The sequence below is a fragment of the Erinaceus europaeus genome, chromosome 13 (genome assembly GCF_950295315.1).
Source record: "Erinaceus europaeus chromosome 13, mEriEur2.1, whole genome shotgun sequence".
Classification (NCBI taxonomy): domain Eukaryota; kingdom Metazoa; phylum Chordata; class Mammalia; order Eulipotyphla; family Erinaceidae; genus Erinaceus; species Erinaceus europaeus.
In genome coordinates this window covers 21,697,010-21,715,236 of record NC_080174.1, presented here as the reverse complement: position 1 = coordinate 21,715,236, position 18,227 = coordinate 21,697,010, and the positions used below count along the sequence as shown (strand labels likewise).

The window sequence follows — 18,227 nt, the reverse complement described above, 5'->3', positions numbered from 1 at the left end:
TAAACACACACACTTAAAGCATATTCAGGGGCTAAAATTTGGAAATTCCTTCTCAGTACTATGTCTAACCCAGTTCACTACTGCCCAGCCCCCATGACTTAACTTTTTACATGTTTACATATGACATATATATGTATATATATATACATATATATATATAGTTTAAAATGTTAAGAATACTTTATTTCCTTTTTAAAAATTTAATAATGATAAACAAGACTGTAGGATAGGTGGGGTACAATTCCACACAATTCCTACCACCAGAATTCTGTATCCCATCCCCTTAGTTGGAAGCTTTCCTATTCTTTACCCCTCTGGGTATATGGACCCAGGATCATTCTGGAGTACAGAAGGTGGAAGGTCTGGCTTCTGTAATCGGTTCTCTGCTGAACATAGGCAATGGCTGGTCGAGTCATACTCCTCTCCTGTTTCTATCTTTTCTTAGTGGAGCAGGGCTCTGGAGAGGTGGGGTTCCAGGGCACACTGGTAAAATCATCTGCCTAGGGAAGTCAGGTTGGTAGCATTTGCAACTTGGTGGCTAAAAAACATTATGATATAAAGCAGAACTAATTGTTTAATAGTCAGGAACCTAAAGGTAAGAATAGAGCAGATGAGATTTGGGGTCTTCATGTTGGAAGAAGCTAAGAAGTCTATTTTAGGTATATTCCAAGGAGGCCCATGACTTTACTAATTTTGCCTAAGCACAATAGCTAATATGCAAGAGGGTGAAAGAATAATACTTTATTTTCTAAGTGTCCTCCAGTTAAACACTGTTAGTCATGTATTTATGCAATGATACATTGACAATAGTATTATTACTTCACAAAACTTCACTGATGTATAAAATGTACAGAGGATATATTCATTTTATTGATTTATTTTATTTTCCCTTTTTGTTGTCCTTGCTTTTTATTGTTGTTGTAGTTATTATTATCATTGTTATTGATGTCATCACTGTTAGGACAGAGAGAAATGGAGAGAGGAGGGGAAGACAGAGAAGGGAAGAGAAAGATAGACACCTGCAGACCTGCTTCACCACTTGTGAAGCAACCCCCCTGCAGGTGGGGAGCCGTGGGGCTTCAACCGGGATCCTTATGCAGGTCCTTACTCTTCGCGCCACATGTGCTTAACCCACTGCACTACCACCCGATTCCCCAGAGGATATACTCAATGGATCCTCACGTAGTAGGGTAGCCTTGCACCTGTAACCCAGCTCAAGAAAGAGAAGAGAATGTTACCATCCTCCATGTGATCCATCCTGCCCACCTCCAGATATGACATTTAGTGTCACCAGTATCCTAGCTTAGTAGTAATCGGAATTTTTAATGAGTAAAACTGATAATAGGTGTTTTCTGATGCCTACCTTCTTGTGCTTAACCTATTATTTTGAAAGTAATACATGTTGCAAATGTTCATTCTCATGATTTGTAACTGTAGCCTGCTTTTTTGTCCATTCTACTGCTGATAAACATTTGAATGAAACAGAATTATTTGGGGGTTGGTATTAGTGAAGTTAAATCTCCCATATCAACATTTTTTTAAAAAAAATATAAAATATCAGAGTGTTGTTAAAATTTGGAGGCTCCAGCTGGCCGGGCTAGCTTCACGGGCGGGTAACAGAGATGACCAGACACATATGGCTGGGCAGGGAAGCTGTATTTCTTTATTCAGGAACAACGATTCATAAACTAACCCAAACTAATCACCAAACAGAACTCTGCTGCCTCTTTCCCCCGCGACGGCGCCAAGCACTCTCCAACTCTCCAATTCTGGAACCCTCTCGGGGTTCCTAGGGGTGGGGCCAAGTGGGCCCGTGAAATTAGCAGGACTGATCCAATTTTCTTGGTGGGGGAGAGCTAGAACAACCCAATGTAAAGCATACAACAATTCCCCCTTTTCTTTTTAACTAAATGACCACAGTATCAGGGGTGTGGGGTGAACAGAAACCTCTATCATACAGGCATTTTTTAAAGAAAGAAACTGGCACAAACATGGAGAAACATGTAAGCAAGTAACAAGAACCAGTGTGCTGCCAAGGGAAGGCCTGAGGGGGCCATATTTTGCCTCTGTGGGCAAAACTTTATCAGCTTAAAAAAAAACATTTCTTGCCTCTGGGGGGCGTACTTGCCTCGACAGGCATTTGCATGGGGGTGGGGAATGGCCTAGAGTCCCAAAGGCAGCTGGCTGCAATTTACTTACTTAACAAAACTTGTTAGCATAACCATAGCGCAATCTAACGTTTCTAATAGAGAAGGAATTTGAGACTTACATATCAACAACGTCTTTTTAACCTTTTGTTACACCCATTCAAGATGGAGACACACCCTAGGTGTGCGCAGGAAAGGAAACCTCAGGCATGAGAATAATTAGCATAGCCATTGTGTAATCTATCAATTCTAATAGAGAAAGTAATGGAGAGTTTTACATATCAACAAGTCTATTTAACCTTTTGTTTAGACCAACTTAGTTAAAATATATTGATTGTTAACTAATTTTTACCTCAGACTTTAAATGTAAGTTAATTTTATCTTTACGAGAATTACATTGAAAACCTTTTTCATTCAACTTTGTCTAGTAAGAATTTAGCCTTAAAGTTACTGTTTACCAAACTTTAAACATACCCATAAACATGGTCATTAATACACAAGGAGAGAAACTTTTGTTACGAAGACATGTCATTTCAAACACGAATTTAGATATATACTGTCTTAGTTGTTGGGGGTGGGAGGGTTCACCATCCGGAGGTGGCTTCCTGCGCAGCTCCACTTCAAGGAATTGCAGGTTGCGATCTCTACAAATCTCTGCGTACTCCAGCTTGTCTGCCTTCAGACTGGACCAGCAGCTGGAGATCTCGTGTGCCCAGTTTCGGCAGGGAGCCCGGGGGTCTGGGAGGTCCGGGATTGTTCCAGAATTTATAGCCTGAGGGCAGGCGGGCCAGCCTTGTAGAAGGCGCGGGCCGAGGTGCCCAGGGGTGGCGACCATGATAGGCCGCCGTGGCCCTGCCCCATGGCCCTGCCATGTCTGCTGCCCTGTTCGCAGTGGCCGAGCAGCATGGAGGGATCACGCGTCCAGTGCCCTGCACCACGTGGTGGAGAGCCGGCTCCTGTGGGCTGGCCTGCGTGCTGGCATTGGGCTCCTGCGTGGTGGCATCAGGCTCCTGCGTGTTGGCATCGGGCTCCAGCGTGTTGGCATTGGGCTCCTGTGTGGTGGCATTGGGCTCCAGCGTGTTGGCGTCAGGCTCCTGTGTGCTGGCGTCGGCCTCCTGCAGGCTGCGGGGCTGCGGGTGCATGGGGTTGTCTGGGCGCAGCTGGCTGGCTGACTGTTTAACCAGGTGGAAACAGCAGCTCCGTGCCTCGCCTCTTGCCCGCTGGCTCTTCCCGACTCCTCTGGCTGTTCTGAGTTCGCCCGAGCGAGTGGAAACCACAGAGTGGTCCAGAGATAAATGTTCCAGAAATAGCAAAACAGTCTCGTGAAGAAAGAGCAGAGGCCTTTGGAGATCTCTTCACAAGCAGAAGAGAAGGTCATAGTACATAGGTAGCCAAATTGTCTTCACTTATCTGAGAGATGCGCAGGTCAGGTCCACGTGGGCGCCATTTGTTGTTAAAATTCGGAGGCTCCAGCTGGCCGGGCTAGCTTCACGGGCGGGTAACAGAGACGACCAGACACATATGGCTGGGCAGGGCAGCTGTATTTCTTTATTCAGGAACAACGATTCATAAACTAACCCAAACTAATCACCAAACAGAACTCTGCTGCCTCTTTCCCCCGCAATGGCGCCAAGCACTCTCCAACTCTCCAACTCTGGAACTCTGCAACCCTGGAACTCTGGAACCCTCTCGGGGTTCCTAGGGGCGGGGCCAAGCAGGCCCGCGAAATTAGCAGGACTGATCCAATTTTCTTGGCGGGGGAGAGCTAGAACAACCCAATGTAAAGCATACAACATCAGAGCACTTCCTAATTTTATTGGTGGTGCTAGGGATCAAGCCTGGGAACTGGAACATGCAAATCCTGTACACTACTGCTGTACTATCTTTCTTCCCCGGATATCAACTTTTTTTAAAGTGAAAGCTGGTAATTGATGAAATCTGAATTATCTTTAAAAACCATTGGAGAAGAAAACTAGATTCTGCAAGCACATAGAATAAGACCATCCTGCGGGTGATGGATTGACCTGTCAATGCCTATGTCTAGCAGAGAATCAATTACAGATGTCAGACCTTCCACCTTCTGCACCCCATAAAGATCTCTGGTCCATACTCCCAGAGGGAGAAAGAACAGAGAAGCTTTCAATGGAGGGGATGGGAACTCTGGTGTTTGTATGGAATTGTACCCACAATCTTGTCAATCATTAAATCACTAATAAAAAAGAAAGGGGGTCAGGTGGTGGCACACCTGGTTAAGCGCATGCATTGCAGTGCACAAGGACCTGGGTTCAAGTCCCTGGTCCTCACCTGCAGGGGGAAAACTTTGCAAGTGGTGAAGTAGTGTTGCAAGTGTCTCTCTGCCTCTCTCCTTTTCTCACAATTTCTTAGTTTTTCTCACCCTTCTTATATATTATCTTGGGGTTCTTGAATTTGGTGTTTGTGTTCAAGGACTTCTGTTGCTATAATTTGTATCTGTTACCAAATGACCTACATTTCTCTGAAAGACAACTACTGGATTGTTTCACTTATGTGTGTAATATAAAGAATTGAAAAATGTGAACTTTTTAAATTTCATTTGGGGGGGATTAATGCTTTATAGTTGACAGTAAAATGCATTAGTTTGTACATGGGTAATATTTCTTAGTTTTCCACACAACAATTCAATCCGCAGTAGGTCCTTCTCTGCCATCATGTTCCAGGACCTGAACCCTCACCTCCACCCCACAGTCTTTTACTTTGGTGCAATACACCAACTCCAATTCAAGATGAACTTTAAAAAAAAAAAGTCAAATTGACAGATGAGGACCTAGTGGAGGATGAATTGTTATGTGAAAATTTGGAAATGTTATACATGTACAAACTATTATATTTTTTTAGTTTCTTCTTTTTTTATTTTTATTTATAAAATGGAAACACTGACAAGACCATAGAATAAGAGGGGTACAATTCCCACCACCACAACTCCATAACCCATCACCTCCCCTCATAGATTTACTATTCTTTATCCCTCTGGGAGTATGGACACAGGGTCATTATAGGGTACACAAGGTAGAAGGTCTGGCTTCTATAATTGCTTTCCTGCTGAACATGGGCATTAACAGGTCTATCCATACTCCCAGCCAGTCTCTCTCTTTCCCTAGTGGGACAGGGCTCTGGGGAAGCAGAGCTCCAGGACACATTGGTGGGGTCATCTGCCCAGGCAAGTCAAGTTGGCATCATGGTAGCATCTGGAACCTGGTGGCTAAAAAAAGAGTGAACATATAAAGTAATACAAATTGTTAACTAATCATGAACCTAAAGGCTAGAATATTGCAGATAAAGATCTGGGGTCTCCGTTTTGGAAATGACTAAATAGTTAGCAGGTCTATTTTAGGTATATTCCAAAGGGTCCATGGCTTTATTAGTTTACTGTCAACTCTAAACCATTAATCCCCCAATTAATAAATTAAAAAATAATAAATTTTTAAAAATGTCTGGCTGAAAGACATGGGCCCTAGGTCAGATTGATGGGGTTAACAGTTAATGATATTTATATACCATTTTTATATTTGGAAGCTAATATACACCCTAATCCAGCTTTCTAGCTCTATTTCTAACTCTGACACCATCTTCCCAGACAATCTTTCTAGTCCACCTGCATGCTAGCTATTAGGCTCAGGAAAAATTACTAAAGTCATTGGCCACATGGAGCATACGTGAAAAAAAGACTTCCCACCTTCCTCCCACACAAAGACCCCTAGTTTTATTTGCCCTACTCCCATCTTTGGATGCCTGCTTATTGAACAAGTTACATAGTTTTAATGCAATTTTTTAAGCCTGAGCATTGCTCACCTCTGACTTAAGATGGTGCTAGTGATTGAACCTGGGACCTCTGAGTCTCAAGCATGAATACCTTTTATATCATCATTGTGCTATCTATCAAGCCCTTGTAATATTTGAATAATCAAAATAAAAACTTATTTTTTACTTTAAAAGATTTTTATTTATATATTGGAAAGAGATTAAGAAAAAGGAGAGAAGGGGGGTAGGAGAGAGAACCACACATAGCTGCTTCACTACTGGTCAAGCTTCCTAACAGATGTGGAGCAGGGTTCTTGTACATTGTAACGTGTGCTCAACCAGGTGCACCACCACCTGACCCTTCAAAATAGACATTTAAATATACATTGTAAACAGAACACCAAAGACTTAAATCAAAATAGGACTAGTATCACCAATTCTTATCTTTTTCTTTTAGGCTCCTATGTAGCTTAGTTGGGAGCTACTCAATGATGTTTGGATTTTCTTATTATGAGGAAAGATTACTATGATCTACGCATTTTACTATGTGTAAGTTTACCTTAAATAATTCATTAAGGTAAGTAAATACTTAAATGCTTGATACATATCATAACCTAGTAGCTTGTTCAATATAGAAGGAAGTTTTTGGGACCGGGTAGTGGCACACCTGGTTGAGTGCACATTATAATGTACAAGGACCCATGTTCGAGCCCCTGAGCCTCACTAGTGATAAAACAGGACTGCAGGTCTCTCTCTCTGTGTGTGTGTCTCTCTCTCTCTCTTTCTCCTCCTTCCTTCTAGATTTCTGACTGTCTCTAGTCAATAAATAGATAAAGATGATGGAAGTTTTTGAGATTATGAAACTCAGTACCATTATTTAATGGAAGAGAAAACAAACTTAGAAAATAACAAGGTTTACTATAATAGATTGTAATCAATGTCTCTTGATTGCAAACCCAGTGACGCTTTGATTTCACCATGCTGGAGGTTTTACATAATTTGAGATTCTTGTCATTTGTCTGTTTTATTCCATAAACATGGAGTCTGTTTTCAAAATTGGCTATTTGAAATTTTATTTTGTTAAATAAATGTGAACTCTGCAGGGTAGGGAATTTTAACTTTTGCCCTCTGATTTTTCTCATCACTTAGAACTATGCCTACCACCAAGAGGGCTTTTAGTAAGTGTTAAATGAAAAATTCTAATCAAGATGACATAATTAATCCCTCAGTGATCTCTCTAGTGGTATCTGAACTATCTGGAGGTCAAAGATACAGACATACAACATTTATAAACTCCCATAAAGTCTGCATATAAATTTTAGGATACCCTCTTCTGTGGTTAGCATTCTGATTCCATTAACCCTATAGATATCTGTTTTAGTACTGGCTGATAGGTTTTGACTAGAACTAGGGGCTAAGTCTCTAATTAGCAAGCTTAGTGAGAAAGCTTTTTTTTTTATTATCTATTTACTGGATAGAGACAGTCAGAAATCAAGAGAGAAGGGAGAGTTAGAGAGGGAGAAAGACAGAGAGACACCTACAACACCCTTTCACCACTCGCAAAGCTTTTCTCCTGCAGGTGGGGACCGGGGGATTGAACCTGCATCCTTGGACATTGTAACATGTGCGTTTAACCAGGTGTGTTATCACCCGGCACACACTGCTCTTTCTTTAATCATAAAAATGTATTTCAATAGTATCCCCTAAAACTTCTTGTAGCATTAAGACTTACAAAATTTAATAATACCAGTGGATAGAACTTTAAAAAAACATTTATTTATTTATTATTGTTAGGACAGAGAAAATTGAAAAGGGTGGAGAACTAGAGAGGGAAAGAGAGAGAGCACTGCTTCACCACTTTTGATGTTTCTCCCTGCCTCCCATGGAAGATGGGGACCTGGGGCTTGAATCCAGGTCCTTGCATGTGATAATGTGTGTGCTTAACCAGATGCATCACCCCCCATCTCCCACCCCCAAGAACTTTTTTTTCAAAATCAAAGCTGTATTGATTATTTCATGTGAAATGATGTTCAAACGTCTGTTGTCAGTAGCCTGGCTCTATGTTATAAAATTCTCTTATTTGAAAGATATATTGTTAGACTCTGTCGGCTTCTGATACCTGGTTAAAAAAAAAATTATACCAGAATGAATTTGCTTAGTGCCACTGATGTTAGGAAGAGACAATATGATTTGCATATCATTAAAGAAGAAACAGTCAAATTCTAACATTTCCTCCACTCTTGTCTGAATTTGTTAGATATGCAGAAGAGGTCAGTAGTCTTTGGTGTATCTCATTAAAGTATCTATACAGACCCATTGGCAGGTTGTCATACCCCATAGATAGAGGGTAAACGAACCATAAAGTTGTTCTTTTGCCAAGTGATATGATGATTATTTCTTCTTCAGATAGAGGGGGACAGAGACAGGGAAAGACACCATAGCACCAAATCTGCCTCCAATGTGATGGGGGTTAGACTCAAACTAGCTGAAACATTTTAAATGTATTTACTTATTAGAGGAGGAAACTAATGCTAGAACCAGAGCATCACTTTGGTACATATAATACTGGGGAATCCAACCCCAAGTTCCTGTTTGAGAATCTAGGGCTTTATCCAGTACACTAATCCCCAGGCTGTGGCATTTAAAACTTTCTTCTTCTTCTTCTTCTTCTTCTTCTTCTTCTTCTTCTTCTTCTTCTTCTTCTTCTTCTTCTTCTTCTTCTTCTTCTTCTTCTTCTTCTTCTTCTTCTTCTTCTTCTTCTTCTTCTTCTTCTTCTTCTTCTTCACCTCCTCCTCCTCCTCCTCCTCCTCCTCCTCCTTCTTCTTCTTCTTCTTCTTCCTTCTCCTCCTCCTCCTCCTCCTCCTTTTTAATTTAAACTTCTTACAAGTTAATGGTAGAAGTATTTTGAGAAGGATGGAGTCTGTGTGTCATTTTATTAAACAGGTAGGTAGTCAACCTCATCCCTTTGTAAACAGGAGGAAACAGATTTCAAAGGTTGGATTTTTCTTCCTTATATTGATTATGGGAAGAATGTTTCATAATAGAAGAAAATCTGCTACAAGTGGACATTATAGCAAAAACAAGTAAACAGGCTCATTGTTGCTTAACAGTTTTAATGACACACCTAAGAAACTCTAGTCCTTGGGCTTTATAGCCTCTGGATGAGTTACAAGAGCATTACACTGAGAAGTAATTGAAAAGGCTGTTTTAGAAAGAGGCCATTTTTATGTGTTCTTTTAGATACCTCACACACAATGTAGGTTTAATAAATTGTACATAAAATGCTACCTCAAGGGAAAAATTGCATTTTAGATCTCCATTTTCCCTGCTACAGAACAGAATATGAATGTGAGGTGAGGTAAGGATTTATTCAGCACTCTCACCAGCACCTTAACATGGTGCTGGGGTACTAATGGTAAATGTCTTCTGTTTGGGGAGGAATGAAAACAGTTCTCTAATAGATAATTTTCAGACTTCTATCAACACTCTGTTTCAATTCTGTTTATTGATTTACTATCAGTATTATTGATGGGGCTCAGTGTCTACACAGTGAACCCATTGCTCCAGACAACTATTTACTCTTCTTCTCTTCCTTTGTCTTCTCCTCCTCTTCCTTCTTTTCAGTTTTCCGTTTAGAGAATGAGAGAAATTGAGGGGGAAGGGGAAGGCAAGAGGGAGAAAGAAAGACACCTGCAGCACTTCTTCATAACTAGTAGAGCTTCCCCCTTGCAAATGGGGACTGAGCATTTGACCCTGAGTGCTTGTGCATAGTAATGTGTGTATATTTCTTCTTTTTAAAGAATGTGTATATGTAAAGAACTAGAGTATTAGACTTTACTACCACATTAGTTTGGTAACATTTACATAAAACCTACTTATTTATGTACCTGATATTTCTGTATGGGTGTGACTGCATAGTATAGGGGAGCTTGTGCAACGAAAGTGTAGAATTCCTTGAAAGAGAGCAGAGCATTAAATTCAACATGGAGTTCTTCTAAGTGCAGGGAGTCTTACAACTGAGTTGGTCTCATATGCAAGAGAATAGCCCTTTCTCTGGCTGCAGCTGCCCAAGGAGCCCAATACCTTTCAGATACTACTTTTCTACTCCTATTACTGGTGTCTATCGATTCCATCTTGTGCATGTATGTTGTCTTTCCAGCGTGATACAATTAATTACCTGGAATTTCTAATCACTTGAATCTCTTATCATGAGTTTTATATTCGTAGTTGAGAATAGATTTGCTATATGGTAGGATAGAGAGAAACCAGGACTAGTGGGAGGCCATATGATATTTCAGGACTTGACATTGGAAATCTTGAATACCTGCTTAAGAAGATAATCTATAGAGGGAGGGATCCCTGGTATAGGAATGGTTGAAGAAAAAAGTTTTTGTTTCACTATATTACATGGGTTTAGTGTCAGGTTACCACTGTGCTAAATTAGGTTTCTATTTCTTGGGCATCAGAAACTGGAAAGAATTACTCAATGTCTGCATATCTAATATGGCAGCTCAAACCAGCCATATTATTACAGAGATTAAAAATGAAAGATATTAGAAACCCTAACCATCCCAGAGCACTAATTAAAGAAAAGCTTACTGCAGATTCTGACAGTGAAATTGCTACAACTAGCCTTTTAGTATCCTTGATGTGCCCTTCAGGGAAGATGAGGTTTATAATCCCATGCTGCACAAGTGATTTGTACACTTCTACTATGTTTTTTTTTTTTTTTGATAGCTGGTCTTTGCCTGCAAATGAATGAGAAGAAGCACACCTGTATTTTTCATGTTTGTGACAAAAAAAAGCTGCCTATGATAGTCTAATATTACTTGGTCTTTTACAGTGACTATTCTGATGTGGATGAGATCAAATTCTAAGAAGATGGTTCTTGGTGTCCAATGAGACCAAAGAAAGAAGCTACAAAAGTGTTGATCTAACCGTGTACAAAAAATAGAGAGTTTAGTGGTCCGGGAGGTAGTGCAGTGGAGAAAGCATTGGACTCTCAAGCATGGGGTCCTGAGTTCAATCTCCGGCAGCAGATGCAACAGAGTAATATCTGGTTCTTTTTCTCTCCTCCTACATTTCTCATGAATAAATAAATAAATATATAAAAAAATAGAAAGTTTGTATGTCCTTAGTAAGCCTTATTCTGTGACTGTAGCCAATGAGGCATTGACCTAACAATGAAGTTATTGACCTAACAATAGAAACTTCTTCTGATGAAGAGAAAGACTCTCCTGTCAAAAGAAAATGCATCTTTATGTCAGAATCACAAAGCGGGGTTTGGATTTCCTTTTTAAAAAATTATATTTATTTATTTATTGGATAGAGATAGTCAGAAATTGAGAGGAAAGGGGGAGATAGAAAGGAGAAGAGACAGAGAGACACCTGCAGCACTGCTTCACCACTTGCAAAGCTTTCCCCCAGAAGATGGGAGCTGGTGATCATACCTGGGTCCTTGTGCATTGTAACATGTGCACTCAACCAGGTGTGCCACCACCTGGCCCCCTCCAATTTTCTTTCCTTTATTCCAGTTGATCTCCAATGCTGTTCTCCTATGTTTTTGGATAGTCTCATCTCACCCTTAACAGCAAGCAATATGTCTGTCACCACCACCAGCCCCCATGAAAGCAGTACTCATGTTAACTCATCCAGAAGCTGGGATGAGACGGGGTCATAACCAGCAGTGGAGGTAATATTCTTGACATCATCTCATTGGACTACAAGACTCAGTTGCTTGATTTTAGGAATCATTCATTAGAACTGTTCTTTCTTGGGTCTCTGGTCCATGAAACACTTTTCTTTTCAGATTGAGATGGTGTTGGTGGACTAAATAGTTTATCTTGGTGAGTTTGGGAACTAGAACGCATACAGTGGAGGAGAATTCTTAACCGGAAGGAGGGATCAAAAATGCAAGGAACCATTCCTTCAGCCTGTAAATACCCACTTTGCCCTTTATACCTGAACCAATCCTGCAGTTGTTACTAACCTCATGTCTAGCTAGCAACTTCAAAGATGGTTCCTCAGAAAATCTTTCACTCTTTCATATAAGTGCTCGTTACTTAGAACAGGGGATGGATGTTTTTAGTGTAGGGAAATAGGAGTGATCTCAATTTCTATAGTGAATTTTCAACTATTGTACTCCTGTTCTATGTATAAAAAATGTTGATCTCATTTATTAACATCTACAGAGCAGAATATTGGTTACTTATCATTATAATGCTGTATAACATGAAATCTCCCCCCCCCCAACACTCCACAAACTATTGATAACAGTTTACAACAATAAGCATTAAGTTAGCTATAATCCCTGGTGTTCTGTGTTGGGTTTTGCAACATTTATTCCTGTGTCCATAATCAGCTACAGATGGCAGCTGGCAACTCTGTTGTTCTTGATTTATCTTGCTTGTTGGTTGTGTTGGTTTTACTGTTTTTGTCTGTTGTCTTCTAGTAGCTTAGCCTGTTTTCATAGCAATAGCAGAAGTCAAGAAATGGTGTCATAGGAATACTTTTTGACATTTCTGGCTATATATATGTATCTGTTAACACCCCATCCATGCAAGCAAGTTGCAAAACCTTAGATTCAAGAGGAAAGGTAAGGTCAGCCTTTCAGGGAGCAAAATAGCAAAGGTACATGGCAGAAGACGCAAGTAAACTAAAGGAGAAACTGTGTTTACATTTAGTTAAATTGCCCTGTGGAGCAATCCGATTTAGTTATAGCTGAGATGAGATTCAGGAAAAAAAAAAAATCAGGTCTTAATGGTTCTGGATTCTAATGTGAAGGGAAATATTTTAAAACTTTTTTTCTTCTGTTCTTTTGTTTTATGTTTGTTCAAGTCTTCACTCCCCCACTTGCAGGAAGGAAGTTCCACTCACAGTGAGACAGTAATGCAGGTACCTCTCTTTCTCCCTATCTATCTCTTCCCTCCTAATTTATCTCTGTTTATGTCAAAAAAAAAAGGGGGAAAGAAATAAAAAAGTAAAAACAATTGCTGCTGGTGGTGATGTATTTGTTGCACAGGCTCCAAACTCTAGAAATAATCCTGGTAATAAAAAATAATTAAGAAATTGAAAACAAAATTCCAAGATAGCTATTTTTTATGATAGGCTCTCAAACTACTTGACCATTAGAACAATAGCAATACTGATTCAGCACCCTGAGCACTTGAGTCATTACTGGAGTTGAAATACAATGATAAAGAAAATTACAGGTCTCGATAGTAAAGAGTCTTTCACAGATAATGCTATTTTCACATGTTTGTTGCTTCTTAGATAGTCGGCTAAACAACAACAACAAAAATACAAAAGTCAAGGATTGATGTCTTGGATCTATAGCCATAACCAACCCCATGAGCTTTATTGATTATATAATTTACAGTCTGTAATTCCAACACAGAAGATAATATTTAGGGCCTCTGGATCAATCAAGAAATAATGACTTTACTCCCTATCTTCTCTTATAGAATGTGGCACTAACATGAAACTGTTCTTGAAGAGTAATTTAGAGATTAAAAGATAGTATCCAATCACAGTAAATAGTGTGATGATTTCTTCTTATTTTTTTATTTTTTAGTTCATATTTATTTATAAAAAGGAAACATTGACTAAACCATAGGATAAAAGGGATACAACTTCACACAATTCCCACCACCAGAACTCTGTATCCTATCCCCTCCCCTGATAGCTTTCCTGTTAACCCTCTGGGAGTGTGGACCAAAGATCATTGTGGGATACAGAAGGTGGAAGGTCTGGTTTCTGTAATTGCTTCCTGGCTGAACATGGGTATTGACAGTTCAATCCATATTCCCAAGCTGTCTTTCTCTTTCCCTAGTGTGGAAGGATTCTGGGGAAGTGGAGCTCCAGGACACATTGATGAGGTGTTCTGTCCAGGGAAGTCTGCTTGGCATCATACTAGCATCTGGAACCTGGTGGTTGAAAAGAGAGTTAACACGGGAGTCGGGCGGTAGCGCAGCAGGTTAAGTGCAGGTGGTGCTAAGCACAAGGACCAGCGGAAGGTCCCCGGCTCCCCACCTGCAGGGGAGTCACTTCACAGGCAGTGAAGCAGGTCTGCAGGTGTCTGTCTTTCTCTCCCCCTCTCTGTCTTCCCCTCCTCTCTCCATTTCTCTCTGTCCTACCCAACAACGATGACATCAATAATAACCACAACAACAAAACAACAAGGGCAACAAAAGGAATAAATAAATAAATAAATAAATAAATAAAAGAAATTACTCCTAAAAAAAAAGAAAAGAGAGTTAACATACAAAGGCAAACAAATTGTTGAGCAGTCATGGGCCTAAAGGCTGGAATAGTGCAGATGAAGAGTTGGGGGCCCTCCATTTTGTAGATAGCTAGTAGGCATATTTTAGTTATATTCCAAAGGGCCTGTGGCTATAATAGTGTTGTTATTTTATTTATTTATTTTTTTGTCTGAGCTTGAAATCTTATATGCAGGTGGATCCTAATTATTGTCTGGGGAGGTAGTATCATGGCTGGCAGAAGGACCAGAAAGCTGGATCAGGGAAGAGAGTAGCTCCCAAATATGGGAAAGGGGTATAAATATTGTTGACTGTAAACCCCATCGATTGGATGTGATCTGGGGCCCATATTCAGCTTAGGAGCCTATGTGACCTCTGCATCCCTATAGATCTGAGTTCACATTCTGTGGTCATAAGTAGGAACGTTCCAAGCTGCCTCAATATTGACCCATCTTCCTCAGGTGTAGCATAGAGTGTGTTGTCCAGCCTCTCTGCCTCCTTTCTGAGGATGGAACATTCTCTGCCATGGTTGATCCAAGTTGAGGGAAAGGTCCTATTTGGGCCCAAAAAGAGGTCTATTGTGTTGTTCCTGATAGGAATGACCTTTAACAATGGAGAGAGGGATTTATTCGCGGTCTAGAACCATCGAGTCTGTTTGGGAATCTCAGGACTCCCCAAATAGGGCTCCAGCTGATGGGGTGGCCTGATAGTGACTAGAGAGTCATCTTTAAAGTATGCCAGTCTCTTGCCCTTATTCAGCTTTTGCAGTCCTTGCTTTGGTGAGGTTAGCTTTGGAGTGAGTGAGAGAACTGTAATAGGAAGTAGGTGAGGAGCGTATCTAAGTCTAAGTAGACATTATTTCATTATGAACTTGATACTGACTCACTACAGACTATTGTGTATTTTTGCTTTCAGGTATATATTTTACCCTAATTTATGGATACATGTGAACATATGCTCTATCTCATGGGACCTGGTCTATATCTAGATTTTGGGACTTTGTTAGGAAGTGAACCTACTGGAATGGAATTAGAGAATACCATGAAAGGAAAGGTCTCACCCGAGTGATGAAGGTGAAGGGTTGGCATTCTATGCCTGACGTCTCTGGACACAGTCTGAAGTGAAGCATGCTGAGGTTTTATTCCTTGTATTGATTAGGTTGGGATTGTTGGATGCAATATCATTTGGTATGACTTGAGAAAAGCATGCAGGAAAGTGAGCCCCACCCCAGAGGTTCCAGGACTGGGGGAAATATAGGCTCTATAGAGGAAGTGGGAGGTTCCTGCTGTCTTAGGGTTTAAGAAGACAATAGATAGTTATTGTTATAATCACATTATTTGGCAATTGGGTTAACTTTGAAAAATCCCTTTGTTAGGATCTGCTGTATCATACACACCATCACCATATTTTGCCGGGAGCCAAAACCTTAGCTAAGTCTCTCACATAACCGGTGAACGGACATTCTGATCATTGTAACTGCGATTACCATCTAACTGTTTGGAAAGTTGCTCACCCACCTCCCTCCCCCCACTCCCTTCCTCATGGTGTGTGCTTAAAATGCGGCTGTAAAATAAAATTTTCAGAGCTTGATCAGAAACCTGTCTTGCTCTCGTTCTTCGTGTCTCTTGTCCCCTCCATTCTCTCGCCCCCTACCCTAGGTTTCCGTCGATAACCCCGCAGGCCGGGGCAATATTTTATGTCCTTTGACATTATTTGTGTATAGCTATACCACCAGTTGATTCTGTTCTCCCTGGACTAATCTTTTAAGAAAGTCAGTATATCAAAGACTCAGCCTATGTATTAAAAAGACTCAGACTTTGCTTTACAAGTTTGAATTCAATCAGTTTTTCCCCTTTCATATTACATAGTGATTTATATGACTACAAATTAATAGGAGTGTACATAAACACCATTCCCACCACCAAAAGACTGTGTCCCATCCAATCCCCCCTCTCCTCCCCCGCCCCGCCGCCCCCATGCTCTGTGAAGCTGAACATCCAACCTCACCCTCAACCTAGGGTTTTTACTGGTGCCCTTCTACAAATTTAGTCAGATCCTGCTTTGAGTTTCCCTTTCTGTTCTTCTTTCTCAACTTCTGTTGATGAGTGGGATCATTCTATACTCATCTTTATCTTTCTGACTTAGCTCACTTAACATAATTCCTTTTAGCTCCATCCAAGATGGGTCAGAGAAGGTGGGTTCATTGTTCTTAATAGCTGTGTAGTGTTCTGTTGTGTATATATACCACAGCTTTCTCAGCCACTCATCTGCTGTTGGGCACCTGGGTTGCTTCCAGGTTTTACCAATTATGAATTGTGCTGCTGTGAACATAGGTGTACAAATATGGAGTTCTTGGGGTATATACCTAGGAGAGGAATTACTGGGTCATATGGAAGGTCCATATCTAGCCTTGTGAGAGTTCTCCAGACTGCTCTCCACAGAGGCTGGACCAATTTACATTCCCACCAGCAGTGTAGAAGGGTTCCTCTGTCTCCACAGCCTCTCCAGCATTTGTTGCTGCTGTCCTTTTTGATGTAAGCCATTCTCACAGTAGTGAGGTAGTATCTCAATGTTGTCTTTATTTGCATTTCTCTGACAATCAGTGACCTAGAGCAATCTTTCATATGTTCGTTAGCCTTTTGGATATCCTGTGTAGTGAATGTTTTGTTCATATCCTCTGTCCATTTTTGGATGAAGACATTTGCTTTTTAGTTGCTAAGTTTGCTAAGCTCTTTGTATATTTTGGTGATTAGTCTCTTGTCTGATGTATGGCATGTGAAGATCTTCTCCCATTCTGTCCATTGATTATGATGTTGGCTATAGTTTTACTATATATGGACTCCACTATCTTGAGGAATTTCCCATCTATTCCCATTTTTTGTAGTGTTTTGAGCATGAATGGGTATTGGATTTTGTCAAAGGCTTTCTCTGCATCTATTGAGATAATCATGTAGTTTTTGGTTTTATTTTTATTGATGTGATGAATGAAATTGATTGACTTAACATTTGTTGAATCATTGATTGACTTAACATATGTTGAATTCATTCCTGGGATGAATCCCACTTGGTCGTGATGAACAATCAGTTTGATATACTGCTGTATCTGGTTGGCCAGGATCTTGTTTAATATTTTGGCATCTATGTTCATCAGAGACATTGGTCTGTAGTTTTCCTTTTTTGTTGTGTCCCTATCTGCTTTTGATATCAGGGTGATCTTGGTTTCATAGAAGGTGGGAGTATTCCTGTTTCTTCTATCTTGTGGAAGAGCTTTAGAAGTATAGGTATTAGCTCTTTCCTGAAGGTTTTTGTAGAATTCGTTTATGAAGCCATCTGGTCTAGGACTTTTGTTGTTGTGTAGATTCCTAATAACAGTTTTTGATTTCTTTGTCCATAATTGGTGCATTTAGGTTTTGTAGTTCTTCTTGGTTCAGTTTTGGAAGGGTATATGTTTCTAGGTATTCTTCTATTTCTCTCAGATTCTCTAGCTATGTGGTGTATAGTTCTTCATAGAAGTTTCATATGATTTTCTGAATTTCTGTGGTGTCAGTTGTGATATCTCTATCATTTACAATTCTATTTATTTGTGTCTTCTCTCCTTTTTTTTTTTTTTTAGTGAGTCTGACTAGGGGTTTGTCAATCTTGTTTAATTTTTCAAAGAATCAACATTTGGCTTCATAGATCTTATGTATGGTTCTCTTATTTTTGATGTTGTTTATTTCTTCTCTAATTTTAGTGATTTCTGTCCTTCTAATTGCTTTGCAGTTCCTTTGTTCCTCTTCCTCTAAGTCCTTAATGTGTGCAGTATGGGCATTTATTTGAGCTTTTTCTTGTTCTTTAATATGTCATTGTATGGCTATGTGTTTCCCTCTCAGTACTGCTTTAGCTGTGTCTCAAATATGTTGATAGCTTGTGTCTTCATTTTCATTTGTTTCCAGGAACATTTGAATTTCTTGCTTGAGTGTCTATCTGACCCAGTGGTTCTTAAGCAGCATGTTGTTTAGTTTCCCAATTCTGTGACTTTTAGTAATTTTCTATTGGAATTTTC

General features: G+C 40.1%; 1 pseudogene; it reads left to right on the top strand.

Moving 5' to 3' along the window:
• Positions 1 to 10,374: 10,374 nt before the first annotated feature.
• LOC103112518 (E3 SUMO-protein ligase PIAS2-like) overlaps positions 10,375 to 18,227 on the top strand; it is an 83,832-nt pseudogene continuing 75,979 nt past the window's right edge.